General features: G+C 37.3%; 1 protein-coding gene across 2 annotated transcripts in view; it reads left to right on the forward strand.

Annotated features, from left to right (window-relative positions):
* The window catches only part of RORB (RAR related orphan receptor B), a 198,352-nt gene that overhangs the window by 156,519 nt on the left and 26,629 nt on the right, over positions 1-15,204 (forward strand). The window lies entirely within an intron of this gene.

The raw sequence follows: 15,204 nt of genomic DNA on the forward strand, positions 1-15,204 counted from the left end.
TGATTGCATCAGCAACCTGATCCTCTTTCCTTCAGCCCCTAAGGAGTGATCTCCAAGAGTGCCCTGTCTTAGACAAGCTCTCTTCTGACCAGCTGCAATTTTGTTCTACCCTCTTAAAATCAGGAGTCAATCAGGAGTTAATCTCATCAACTAACTGCCGTAAGAATATTTATATAGGTTGAACACGTTGCCCTCCAACATAACAGAGTTGTGTGTTAACAGTAGCCTGGAAAAGCTAAGCAAATGGCTATCCCAGGCATCTTTGTAGTATTTAGTGTATTGGGGAAAGCAATCTGGAGCTCAGGAACATTTGAGCCCCCTCACATTCCACCCCAAGAGTTGGCAAAGCAGAGTGACTAAGAACCGGGCTACCTGAGTTGAAATTCTGGCTCTGTAGCTTATTATTTAAGCTGGAGCAAGTTTCTCAATCCCAGTTCATTCATCTTTAAAAAGGGGGAAAACATGAGTTCATAGCTCACAGGTATGTCGTAAGAATGAAATGACTTAATACTTGTAAAACAAAGCCGGGCTCGGTGGCTCAGCCTGTAATCCTGCGCCTTTGGGAGGCTGAAGTGAGTGGATTGCCTGAGCCCGTGGGTTCGAGACCCGCCTGGGCAGCGAGACCTCATCTCTACAATAAATCAAAAAAATTAGCCGGGCGTGGTAGCGCGTGCCTGTAGTCCCAGTTATTCGGAAGGCTGAGGTGGAAGGATCGCCAGAGCCCAGCAGATCGAGGCTGCGGTGGCCGGGAGTGTGCCACTGCCCTCCAACCTGGGCGACAGAGTGAGACTCCAACTAAAAAAAAAATAGATAACTCTTAGCTATTATTGTTTTATGCCACGTGCTCAGTCACCTTCTCTGCCTAACCTGCAAATAGGAGCCTAAAGCCTCTAAGTGTTTTAAATTAAGTTGTTGTGAACACATAATGAAATACATGGTCATATTCTTGGCTACTTGTACCATCTGGTTGAGAACAAAGTGATGTTACACAGTTATGAACCTGAAATGTTATTTCTCCCATTTAGCAAGTCTGCATGTGACAGTGAGTAATGTCGACAAAGTACCAGTAATGACTTTCACTATTGACAGTTATAGAAAACGAAACATCAACTCCAATAACAAGCTAGTCAGTTATTATCATCATGTTTAACCTTGGTTTTGCTATATCACAGGTACTTCACACATATGATTTTTACAAGCATCTTAAAAGATACGTTAAAATATTATTTATATTTTAAAGATACTGAAACAGAGGCTTAAAGGTGTCTCATGGCTTCCCAGAGTCCTATGCTTACTAAATAATAGAGCCAGAGTCTACCTCAGGCAGGCTGATTCCATAGTCCTTGTGCCCATTTTGACTAAGGATCCTTGTACTCCTCCATTAACCTGCTATTTACCATGGGTTTCATATTCACAAACTGCATTTTCACCTAATAGGCATAGTCATTTAAAATAGAGTCACTCAGTCTTTTCAAGAGGAAAAAAGCACCATGTTTTTTGCATTTATACTACTTAATATCTAAGTTTCTGAGTCTACTATTGATTTGGAACATATGTTTAAATCCCAGTGAAACAAAAACTCACAGTAGTTGAGCAATCTTTGGCCCCATAGCCAAAGGGAAGTCTTCTAAAAGGTCAGAAATTGCAGTTTCTTTGTGATTTAGCATCAACAGAAAATATTAAGGACAGGAAACTACAGTAAAGCCATCAAATCTGGGATACCCTGAACAAGTCATTTTTACCTCTGGTCAAGTCTACTCTATAAACTGAACAGACTGGACCAGATCATATCAAAATTTATCCAGATTTTCTGCACAAACATTAGCATGCAAAATGGACTAGCATATATTTCTCTTAATTATTTCAAGATAGCATTAGTTCTTAGAGATCTCTGGATATGCTCTAAGTTTTGGAGGCTTCTTTCATCAGACTTTTAGGGATGCAAATAGATTGTCCTTCCAAGTGCTCTCAAATGTAGCAGATTCCTGAGCCTAAATATTGGCTTGCTTCACATTTCGTTAAAACAGCAATGCCACCTAGTGGACATACACCCATTCTGTGAAGTGTCGAATATAGGTACTTAGGACGAGCCACAATAGTGTGACACTGTCCTTCCTGAACAATCCCAAAACTTCGTCACTCATTTCACTAAGTCCTTCACAGTATCATTAGGCAGGAAGACATCAGTGGGATAGCATAGAGACTAAGAACTCTGGTTCTGGAGTCAACAACCTGAGTTCAAAACCTGATTGTACCTTTCTTGTAAGCAATTGACTTAACTTCTTTGAGTCACAGTTGTAAACTTAGGCTAACAATAGTCCTTATCTTTGTATATGGATCAAATGAGTTAATGTTCTTGAGTTCTTAGTACAGTCGCCATCATGTGTAAGCATTATCGTCATTAGTCATATAGCTACTATGATAGCTATTACTTAATAATAGCATCACTGCTCATTGCGGGTAATATAATTACCTTTTATTGAGCACCTATATGGTGCTGAGCAATATCCTATATGTAATTCTTATAAAATCGTTATTATTCCTGTTATGTAAGTATTTGTATACCCATTTAACAGATGAAAAATTGAGACTCAGAAGTTATATAACTTATAAAAAGCAAAGAACACATATGAGCTCAAGCCCAAATAAATCAAAACTCATTCTTTTAACCAGATAGTTATTTCCTCCCGTTGAATAATAGCAGCCCCTCACAAGCTGATTGGCATTTTCACGGCAAAATATTCTTGATGTTTGCTGCCTGTCTGATCTTGTAGGTGCTGCAAACCAGAGCTTTCAGAGTTTGCATGCCGGCATTTTGACTGTATTTGATTAATAGGCATCTAAACCAATTAAGTTGGTTGAAAGCTGTCATAGAAAGAACGCTGTGCAGAGAAAAACAAAACATGTCTTTTTAAAAGGTCACCAAAGGAACTACAAATTTATTGGTTAAGGACCTGAATAATAATGCTTGATGTATGGAGGGAAATATAGGAAATCCTTTCACATATTTAATCCAATTTAAGCCTCACGCTGATGCCTTCAGGTCAGCGGTGAAGAAACCATTCCATTATACAGATAAAAAAATTGAGAATCAGTAACAGTGAGTGGTTTTCCTAGGACACGGAGTTAGTTAAGTGGTAAAGCTTCTGATGTAATGTTAAGTCATTCCATCACCCTGGACTGCCAGACATTTCTTCAAACACCTGTTTTTGAAATGTTCCAGGCACTCAAGAAGAACAGAACAAGGTTTCTACCCTTGCCATCTAGGAGATACTATAAAATAAATGCAGTAATTGCAATTCAATGTGTCATATATGTCCTGGGCATGATGGCCCCTCACTCTCTTGGAGGTGAGGGAGATGGCAGGTATTGATCACTGTGAGTCACATCTCTTATCTGGAATCTTTGAGTCCCATAGTTTTGAGAATGGTAGGAAACAAAATGTAAATAAGCAAACAGAAAACCATGAAACATTTCAGGAATTGCATCATTCAGTTTTCAAAATCCCATAAGAGAAAGAAGCCTATGAAATAAAAGAAGGGCAACAGTAAGCTGCAAATTAATATTTAGACAGCAGTATTTACTGGGTTTCACCGAAATGTTACTTCAAGCTGGCATGATGGATGTGTTATATCTTTGGGAATAAAATTTTGCAATGGTTGGCGGCAGAGAGAGGAAGCTAGCTAAAAAGATAGGTAGCAAATAAGCATGGAACCTCATGTTTGTGTTCCCCCACTATGTGCTTAAAGGGGTTGGGGAATTCTGCAGGACTCATAATCTTAATGAAAACTCGTTTAAACTGGAAAGTGATTGACAGTGTATCTACGAGTTCCCAGACAACAAGATAATTCAGACTGCCAAACAACATGGTTTTTAAAAAGAAAAAAAAAATCCATCAAATTAGCTCTAAGGCTAAGGGGATAAGTTGCTTTTTACACACCTCTTGAGTTTGCTTTGTTATTTGGTAATTTTCTCTCCAGATGAAGATGAAACACAAATTCATTTGTTCCTTCTTACTTAGTTTTGTTTTTTTTTGTTTTTTTTTGAGTTGGATTCTCACTCTGTCACCTAGGCTGAAATGCAGTGGTACACTCATGGCTACCACAGCCTGGTCTTGCTGGGCTCAGGCAATACTTTCGCCTCAGCCTTCCAAGAAGCTGGAACTATACAGGTACATACCACCACGTCCAGCTAATATTTTGATTTATTGTAGAGAGGAGGTCTCACCTTGTTGTCCAGGCTGGTCTTGAACTCCTGGGCTGAGGCAATCCTCTTGCCTCAGCTTCCCAAAGTGCTGGGATTACAGGTATGAGCCACCATGCCCGGCTTGGTTTCTTCTTATTTAATCTTAAACATAGATTTATTATCATATTCCTTTTGTGCTCTGTTTATAGATCCTGGAATTTTAAGCATCAGAAATTGATATCGATCTTTTTTTTAAAGCATTCATCTACTACTACAGAAGCCAAGTATTAATAGTTAGAAGAGATTATGGAAAGGGATTGGCCTAAAAGTGATCTAGTCCCTATAATGTACTGCCTTATCCTATCAAGGATACATAGAAATACAGATGCTCTTACAAGTGGTGTTTTATTTTATGGCATTCTATAAAAGTTGGCAGTATTTCAATTTTGGCTTCTTAAGAACCCCAAACAAGTGCTCTGATTTTAAGCAGCACCTTTAATGACATATGCATTTATGAATAAATATTTTATAACTATTTAAACCTATTATACATACTTAATTACTCATGCAGAAATGGTTTAGAGAACAGAATTTAAACCTTGCTGTATATTTGCTGTGTCCTGTGATAGTAACTGTATCAAATACAGAAACGTATTCAACTTAGGAGTAACTATCCAGTAGGTCATTAGAAAATGTAGAAGTAGACTAAACTATCAAGAAAAAGTATTTAAACAGTATGGGGAGAGGAAGATCCAGTGTCTTTAGCTCTTTTTTCCTTGCCTTGAGGGAAGATGTCTTGTGAATGCCGATTGCCATCTAAACTCTCCCTCACCCTCACCCCAACACATACCATTTGCAAGTAGTTTAGGGAGGGTACATTGAAGTCGGGTGTCCTGACTCCGCTTACTAACATTAGTTTAGCTGTCTCAGCCTCCGTCTCGTTGTCTGAAAAATAAGACAGTTGAACTAAATGACTTTGAAGGATTATGTGGCTTCGGTCATGCATACAAATGTTCTTGCTGTAGCCACCTCACAAGGAGGACAGTGTAGCGGAGAGAAGGGGACTTGGAAGCAGCTAGGTAATCATGAACGATGCTGAACAACCTGTCTGTGGTAGTAGCCAGCACGCTTCCCTCCCCTGGAGCGTGACAACACTCGGGGCCTTCATTGGATGGAATGACCCTGACAGATATACAATTAATGACACTATCAAATCAGAACCATGAACCAGCCTCTTCTCTCCATCCACCCTCCTGCAAAAAACAAGAAGTCAGATTAAAATAGACATCAAGGACAATCAAGGGCTTCTCAAGGGGAGGGTGGTAGTAATCCTAAACCACTCCAAGTTCATGTACGATCAAATTAAAGAGTGAGCTACTGCAGATGCAGCTTCAGGGCAGATGCACCAGTCCTCTCTAGCTCACTACAACTTGATCACTTGCAGCCCTTCTTGAGGGAAACGCATATATGTTAATATGACGAAGATATATTCTTGACTACAAGAAGCCAAATGGCCAAGCACAGTGGCTCACACCTGTAATCCTAGCACTTTGGGAGGCTGAGGCAGAGGAGTGCTTGAGGCCAGGAGTTCAAGATCAACCTGGGCAACATAGCAAGACCTCGTAGCTACAAAAAAATTTAAAAATTAGTTGGGCATGGTGGTGCATACCTGTAGTCCCAGCTACTCAGGAGACTGAGGCAGAAGGATCTTCTGAGTCCAGCAGTTGAGACTGCAGTGAGCTGTGATCATGCCACTGCACTCCAAGTTGGGTGACAGAGTGAGACTCTGACTCAGAAAAACAAAAAATTTAAAAGCCTGGGTTACTTGACTCCTCTGAAATTTTAAAAACATCTTGTCTTTGCTGCCCACAGAATATCTCCCAAAGACTGCTTATTTTCAAAATCCTTCCTTCTATCTAAAAAAAAAAAAAAAAAAAAAGAATTCCCAAGTATGAGGCCAATTTGCCATATTCCTAGGCTCTCTATCATGGTTCTATCTCTAGTATTAACCAGTTTATGGCCACGAATTATTCTAGAAAGTACCTGGAACCAAGGACTTTATAGTTCTTCCCTAAGTTCATTCAAACCTATCTCTTTTTAGGTATCCTTGAATAACACCCTAAAGATGATGTATAATCATCTAATACTATACGCAGCGATTCCCTACAACTGTAATAACTGGTATAATATATACAGAGCACTTTGTGACCAGCAAGACTCTATACAAATTTAAAGATGATTTACATCACAAGCAATACACACACATACATGTTTGATTCAGTACTTATAGACACACATATCTATGTACATATGTGCATATTAGTTACTACATGCCTCTGTTAATACAACTTTCCTAATGTGCTAACATTCACTAGATTCGATAAATTTTTTAAAGCTCCTTTTCTATTTTTAGTTGAAATTCTGCAAAATTGATCTTCCTCGGTGGATTTCCCTTTGAGATACTAATTTGGCATTAATTTTTGACTTAGAATTCAGAACTTCATAAGAAGATGTTAAAATCAATTGCCACCACCGATAACAAAAAAAAAAGTTACTGAAAAGCTATTAGAAAGCCAGTTTTGTTTTATACTCTCAGTTTCAGAAGCCATAGTAAATACAAAATATTCTGCAGTAAGCAAAAATTAAAGGCAATTTCAGGAAGTTCTGCCTAAGATTTATAGGAGGAGAGAATGGTCATACTTATAAGGTGACCCTCTGTATCAAGCCCCTACTGACGGTTTCCATGTTGAATAGTATTTCAAGATGGTATACTTCAGGCATGCCATGCTTTCGAGGCATTACAAGCTTTGACATTGCCTCTTAGAGCTCTGAATTGCTTTTCCACTGGCTGGGGTGGATGCATACTACATTAGCCACATTTCGAGCACCCATTTTCGCAAGAGCTAGTTAGGGTTAAAGTACTACACGGGCCATGGAACACAGAAATGTCAATCAATCAACAGATTGAGGGATGTCAGTACACTCTGGTGTCATTAGATGGTGTGCACCCAACTCAGCAGGCACTCTCTGCTAACCAGTACAGAATTTATTTCTGTGATGCATGGGGAAACCTCCATAATCTTAATACTGAGGAAAATGAATTCACTATTTAAATCTGAGCCACATTTGCGAGGCCTGTTGAGGAACTGCTATTTGATTTTCATATTTATTCTGGAACAGTTTGGCACCACAAGAAACAAAAATAATTTACTTTAAAACATTAGTTAATTAAATGCATTATTTAAATAATCAAATTACTTTTTAAAATCTAGGGTGTTGAAAATATAAAAATGGCCTCCAAAGACTACCTCTAAATTAGATCTTCCTAAAAGGTCAGAAATTCATTGACTAAACTTCCAGAAGGGTGGTGAGATTGTGGGGTTGGGAGGTTGCTTCTGTTTAAATTAACAATCAGTCCATATGTCAACAAAGTTGAAATGGTAAAATCAATCCTAATGATGGCCTTGAGCAGTTTTCATAATGAGGTTTCATCATCAGTGACCCACTAGTTGTCCTTTGGGTAGTGTGTGTGGAGGTGCAGTTTTTAAAGAAGAGTGAGGAGAGATTTTAATGGCCTGTGGATTGTATTGTTGTGGTTTGCCCTATCTAAGACTCTTCAAGTGCTTTTAAGACTGTGAGCTGTATTCTCACTCTCTGTAACTCTGCAAGGCTTCTTCCTCATGCGTCAAAACAAAGAAGATTCCCATGTAGCCTCTCAGACTCAAGTTGTCATGCTTCACACAGCCCTTAGAAAACATCACTGCTGCCAAATCCTCCCGCAGATGGAGAATCACACGCACAACAACCGAGTTAAAGAGGTTAAATGAGTTCCCCAAAGGCACAAACTGAAAGACTGAAAGAGGCCATGTTGGTTTCCTCTGTCTTACCATATAGCTCCCTTAAAACTCATCAGTTGCAGGACATTTAAGTCTTTTCTGATTGTTCTGTGAAGGAAGTCTTTTACTCTGAAAGTTAACTTTGAAATGTAATGCTTTCATAATAGATTCTTTCTCAATTTTGTCAACTGGTTTCAAGAAAGGAAACTGTAATTTCCCAAAAATTAGACATGCACTATTGCAATAAAATGAAATGTTTGTGATACAAAACAGCTTTTCATTATTAAATAAATAAGAAAGCACCCCCTTAGATAGTTAACTTGTTTTTGCTGCTTGTAATTTTTTGGATACAGTTTAAACACAAATACTACGTAGACTCTCTCAGCTTTTCTTTTCTGCTTTATTATCTGCTTTCCTACCTTCTAGTAAAATGCTGTCTTACTTGAGCTTCCTGACATTTGAGAAATTTTAACCATTTTACTAACCTATTCACTTAGTATTTGCCCAGATTTTACTTTTACTTGCATTAATCTGATTTTTTTCATTTTTTCCATTTCACATTTTATTGAATTGTGCTTTGCCATGTTTTCACCATTTTTTGAAGTTAACATAATTTTATATTTTGACAATATATTTTTTCTGAAGAACTCTAAGAACAACTTGGTCTTAGAACGTTCGGGTCTACATTAAAAATCCAAGAGGCTGCAGATCACTAATCGAGTGCCATTTTAAGCTTAAATTTTATTGATGTTTTTATTCTGACAGCAGAATTCTATTTATGCTAAAAATGACGATCTCTAGATAGAGATTAGAAAAATCAGAAAGGTCTTTAAATGACACTGTCTTCACTGGCATTGTCATCAATGACAAACCACTAGACTTGTTCTATTTAATGACAGAAAACTTATAAAACTGGTGGTCTATTGTCAGAAAGCAGAAAAAGAGTTTGGTTAAATGTTGCACCTTTCAGCTAATTGTTTTAATGCACTATAGTTACCACCTCAGAGTGCGGATTCTGAGGAATCTTGATATTATGAAAACCTAACGCAGGCACTTAAAATATGCCTTGAGCAAGTCCGTGGGGGGGTATCCTGGCATTAATTCAAAGCGAATCCCCTAAGAATTCCACTTTCACACTAATAGTATAAACTGAACAGAGAATTCAGTGGTTCTCTAGATCCTTAAGGCAAGTGACAAATTAAAAATTCATTAATCATTTTGATTGAGGCCAAGATATAGCATTTTAAGAAGAATACTTCCAAGTTAAAAAAAAAAAATCCCTTGTAGAGAAAATGAATAGAGGGTATAGTTCACCAAGAAGAAACTATTCTTTCTCATGAGGAAAAAAAGTAGGGGTGGGGAGGAGGTGGGGGAGAGAATTAGGAAGTTCAGGCGTAACACCCTCTAGCACTATATATAGCTTTGAGTCTCAGCTTTCTCGCCTAGGTACAGTTGGGCCCCGGGTGCTATTGGTAATAACACCAAAAGCAGCAGTTTTAAAAGATATATTGAACTCTCTCCACTCCCAGGATGTGGGATTCTAATGAAACCACGCATGCAATCCATGTCTGAGACACTGTAGCCTTTGGAGAGCGCCATTTGCTGAAATGTCTAGTGGAAGCTAAAATAAGCCGCTTTGGTGGAAAAAACCCGCTGAGTGGTTGAAATCAGAGCTGCAGAAGGTCACTTGCTATTTTAGTAGCTGCAAGCTGGTCCTCATTTTATAACATCACAGTTATAAACAAGAAATTGTCACCTTGCTTGTCAGTTTACTTCTTTGTCACCCAAATAAGCAGATGTCATTTTTTTCTTTTTACATAGAATTAGGTAATTTGAATGACTTGTTTCCAAACTTCACTTAACCATGTGGATCAATATGTAAAAAAAGTTATGTTATATATTTCATTAAATACTGCTTCTAAATATTATTCTCACACCTTTTTACATCATCTGATATAACCGACCTTTTGAAACTCCATTTACCTGTATAAACTTTATCACACACATCTCAACCATTCTGCAAATGCCTTAAAGAGAACTTGCTTTCTTACTTATTTGATTTATTTAATAGATCACAATGAAGATTATTAAAGATGGATTAGGAAGTGTGGAAATCCTTTACAGTCTCAAAGAGAGAAAAGGGAGACTCAGCTAATTTCTATGATTATTTAGATGTAATACATTTGGAGAAGAAGGAAGTCGATTCCAGCCCCAGAGTTCTATAATTATTACACTATTGATAATTACTATCAATTTTATTCTAGTTTTCCCTGGAAAAAGTTAATTTCTCTCTTCTTATTGCCCACATCAAAAGAAGAGTTCAGATTACCCTTAGGACTACTAGGGAAGAGTGACAATCTTTTCGAATTTTTAAATATGTTGCCATCGAAATGATAGAGAAGTATATTTATATCAATTATTTTAAAGTTCTATAAGAGTAGATTCTTCCATTTGAATCACACATTGATTCATTTTTATCCCATAAAGTTACTTAATATATAAAGTTACAAATTCTATTAATTGAATATGAATCTTGGGTTCCAATAAATGTTCCTCTAAGAATAGTATCAGGGCCAAAGTGTAAAACAAAACAGCATTTTTATGGAGGGAAAAGGTTTATGTATTTATCCATTTGGGGATATAGAAGAGAAAGGAAGAGAGAAAGTGAAAGCAAGTGATTTTTTTCCCTGAAATTGACAAATAGAAAATAAGGAATGTGGACTTAATATTGACCTGTAATACACCGCCAATTTTCTCTTGCCTGTGTCACTGTTCACATTTTACCTCATCATGATTGAAAAGGGATGAGTGCACTAAGCATATAAAATTGTTTTCCTCCTTTCTCTCTATCATTTCATTCCCTGTCAAAACAGGCCAAATACTCTTAGTGAATAGAATAAGCCTCTGTCTCACTGAACATATGTACAGAATCTTAACTACTGAGAAGCTGTAGCTGCCTTTTCACTCCAGGTTTCCTTTCACATCCACTTAAGAAATCTCCAGCCTCATCTCTGGTCTCGGGAAGAGCAGAAAGTAGAGTCCATGTGCATCACCTTTGAAGGTGGTAGCATTTCCTAATGGTTGGTTATCTGGGCCATATTCTTGTTGGACTCATTATCCCAGCACAGAGCAGACTGGCTCCTTCACCATGTACCATGTGCAGCCCAAGCTAGTTAAAGAATCCAACAAAAACTAAGCGCTGAGAAACAGCTGCAATCCAAGTCAGGGTAACAAATGAAGGATGTGAGATTGCCCAGAAAGATTCCATATCCTCTGCTCTTTTACCTCAGTCTCTTTTGTCTGGACTTTCTCATGTGGTTGGTCCCTAGAGAGGACTACGTTTACTATTACCTTTTCTACTTTTCCAGGCAAGGACTCTTGAAAGTTCCTTTGGATCCCAGCAGGAGCTTTGCATACTGTATTCATTCTCTCCTTTTGTCCCTGCTTTTTAAGTCCTTCTTCCCATTTCACAACTGCAGACTCTCAGTCCCAGCAAACCATCTCCTCCGATGTTCAAGCATCTTTCTAATCGACAGAATGAGCCCTCCAACCTCCTCCCATGAGACCAGGTCTAGCTTTACATGTGTTTTATCGACCTGAGCTTTGAGAGGGTCAAGTCGGTTTTTGCACGTGGCTCACCCCTGCACTACAGAACAGTGGGAGAAAGTGGAGGAGGAATGCGTCGGCAATTGCTGCTACTGTGCCTTTACCTGCGTTGCCATTTATAAGTCTTATGTCCAAAGGAAATTTGGCTTTGATTTCTCACCACAAGGACATGAGAAATCATCGTGAGTGCTTCGAGTTTAGCTTCAAAGCCGCTCTGAGCGCTCGGGCTTTAAGACCATCAAACAAAGGGTCAATCTTAACTTTCTCAAATTCCTTGTGAAATCAGGTGGATGGATGGGTGGATGGATGGATGGATAAATGGATAAATGGATGGATGAACATTCTCAACTTTATCTACACTAACTCAACATTGGTTGAGCATCTACTAGATTTCATGTGTTCTCTCACTGCCACATCTGCTGATACTGTGCATTCTCCTTAAGAATTATCTTGAGTCTGGCTCCTCTACTCCATATCTGTCATTAACTCCTAGTCTAGACCCTCCTCATAGCTTGCCTGAATTTTCACAACAGCCTGATTAATGTCACATACTCACTAATGCCACCTCATCTTGGCCATGTCCAGGGCCACTTTTCAAAAACCCAAACAACAGACCACATAACTCTCCTACTTTCCAGTTTCTACTGGCTTCTAGTTGCCATGAAATAAAATCCAAACACAAAATCCAAAAATCTCACAAGATGAAATTCCTTGGTCTGCTTACTCAGATGTTCCTGCTATAGTTACAAATCCCTACCTATACCTATTTCTCCTCATCTCCTTCATGCACCCTGCATTGCAAATACATAAGATTTCTTGCCCGAAAAGACAGACTCAGTTTGCTAACATCGTTTACTAGCTCTATAGAAACGGTTTTAGAGTCACTCACTTTTTCTAAACCTCATTTATTTCCTCAGTAAGGGGAGATTGGTTGCAAAGAGGTAAGAATTGTAAAGATGTAAGATAGAACATCAGAAATTACCTAACCTAGCGCTAGTTTTCTTTCTGTGCTTTCGTATTATCATTCTCCCTAGCTGAGGTATGCCTGTCTGTTCTCCATGTGACAAACTCGGTTTATCCTTTAAGATGCAGACATTTTCTGCCTCCTCCAGATTGACTTAGATGTTTATTGCATCATGATATAAAATGATACTATTGTAAGTACTTAAAGACAAAGGCAATATTTGGGGGATTTTTTAAAATTCGTACTTTGACCTGGTATAGAATAGCTTCTCAAAAGTATGTATTGAATGAATATATGAAGGAAGGTACTATTCTGGGCTTCCATCTCCAGTTCTTGAAGTACTCACAATCTTGAAGAGTGTGAAACAAACAAATTTACACAAACAACCACAGTAAGAGTCTCACTGGAAAGGGGGTTCAACTGAGGCAGAATTCAAGTGTGATGGCATCCAGCCTTTCTTCCTGAGGACACAGGGAAGCCGGGAAGCCTTCACCAGAAATGAACATCTGAGCTGTCTCGATGTATGCATGTGGATTTAATTTTCTATTTTGTTTCACCTGCCCACGTGTTTATTGTGCCTACCTCTCCTCGTGCCCTATGAAATCCTGAGTTTTGGTGGCAGAAGACCAGATAATTTTTAAACTTTGGTCAACAGTTGTCAGTCAATATCATAAATAAACAGAGTTTTTTATAATACAATTTTGAGTGGCAATTATAGTTTTGTTTATAAACCCTGAAGCCTGTAAATTACCAACAAATCAGCATATCTTTGAAGATGAAAACAAACTACACCAAGAAGATAAAGGTTTGAAAACTATAGAGCTATAAAATCTTATGTTTTCATTATATACCTACTGGAGAATAGATGTGTTGTTTAGACTCTAAGTAATTAGACTGCCCAAGTGAAATTGAAAAATGATGAACCATGACATACCAATCTATTTTAATATGATGTATAGAGTAATTTTTGCCCTTTTTATACCATGGGAGGATATTCAATAAAACTTTGAATATAAGATTTGTAAAGAAAAGATTTTGTAATATAATAAGAAGTGAAAAAGCCTAGAAATGCTCAGTGCTGAATCCAGTAAACTATAACTATCATTATAAGTTAGCATTTGGTAGCATCTTCTACATATATCACTTTATTTTGATTGAAAAACTCTAACATCTATTGAAATATCTTCCTTCAAGAGCACTAATTGCAAAATCTCCATTTAATTTTGTCTCCATTGGAGTCATCACATTGCTCCCTTGATGACAAGCTTAATAGAATGTCCTAATCATGGTAACTGTGGCTACCATTTATTCAGTGTTTATAATGTTCCAGGCAATGGACCATAGGAGATTTTTATTTAGAAAGTTTGCTAGAAGCATATGTTTACATTTTTTGTTTTCTATGTCACTGAAATATAATCCGCTTCATACTGTATATACCAGAAGTTGAATGAGGTAAAAAGAAAATTCCCAAGTACTGCTGTGAGGGCTATCCTGGAGAAAGGAGATTGGCCATTTAGAAAGAACAGAAATTACATTTGAAATGGCACAATGTTAAACACAAGAAAAATTCCATTTTTGTATGAGCCAAGAACAGTTATCAAGTAGAAGATTTGGTCATATTCATTCCACTCACAACCTCATACAGAACTCCTGAATACTTTAGTTTCCCAAGTTGTCGCCTTCTCCGTGTGCTCAAATAGCAGATGGAATTATGGGGACTCCCTCCTAGCTCTGTCCACCTTCAGTAGACTCACAGCAGGTTGTTTTTGAGGAGAACACATGTCTGGTTCTATTGCTTCCATGCTTCCAAACCTAAAATGATTGGTGTTTAAGGTACAATATGAAATACAACTTATTTGGGATAAGCTGTTCAAAAAGACTATTTGTGTTTGCAGCTAATTTTTATGAATTTAATCATTTTATCTTTTTTAAAAGAAAAATTTTCATCATGTAAAAAATTAAAAAGGAGAATATAATGACCTCCGTGACCCAATTTCAATAATTATCAGCTCATACGCCAATATTGTATTGTCTGTACTACCTCTCTTGCTCATTATTTATTATATCAAATGTTTACATTGTTCCAAAGTCAAATCTATGAAAATAATATCTTTAGAGAAATCTAATTTTTTTTGGTCTTTCCATTCTCGTCTCTATTTCCCCTTAGATAACCTTTTCTTTTAGTTTGAGGTTTAATGCTCCCTTTTAAAAAATATAAGCAAATAAAATAATTTATAATTTAATTTCCTTTTTCTAAGATAAACAATAAGGATTCTAATGATTTCAAAACGTTTTAAAGTATTTGTAGTATAAGTGTTAAGACTGTTAGTTGAATTTTAGGCCAAAAAGCAAAAAGTATAATAATTTTATATCTACTTTGTAAATAAATAATTTTTAATGCTTGCCAGCTTGTAAAACCCCAAGGCTATGATAAAAATAAAAAAGTGGGTGGGAGGGGTAAGGCGGTAAATTTTAATCGAAATACTGAAAACTGAAAAAAAGAGATAAAAAGTTTGAAGTTTTTCAAATAGATTGTAGTGTTAGACACTTTAATACAATTGGAGTATTTCCAAAAGGTATTCTTATAGTAAACACATTAAAAGTTAATTTCAT

This window comes from Carlito syrichta, unplaced genomic scaffold (assembly GCF_000164805.1).
Source record: "Carlito syrichta isolate Samal-C Ts95f unplaced genomic scaffold, Tarsius_syrichta-2.0.1 Scaffold316420, whole genome shotgun sequence".
In the NCBI taxonomy this organism is placed as follows: domain Eukaryota; kingdom Metazoa; phylum Chordata; class Mammalia; order Primates; family Tarsiidae; genus Carlito; species Carlito syrichta.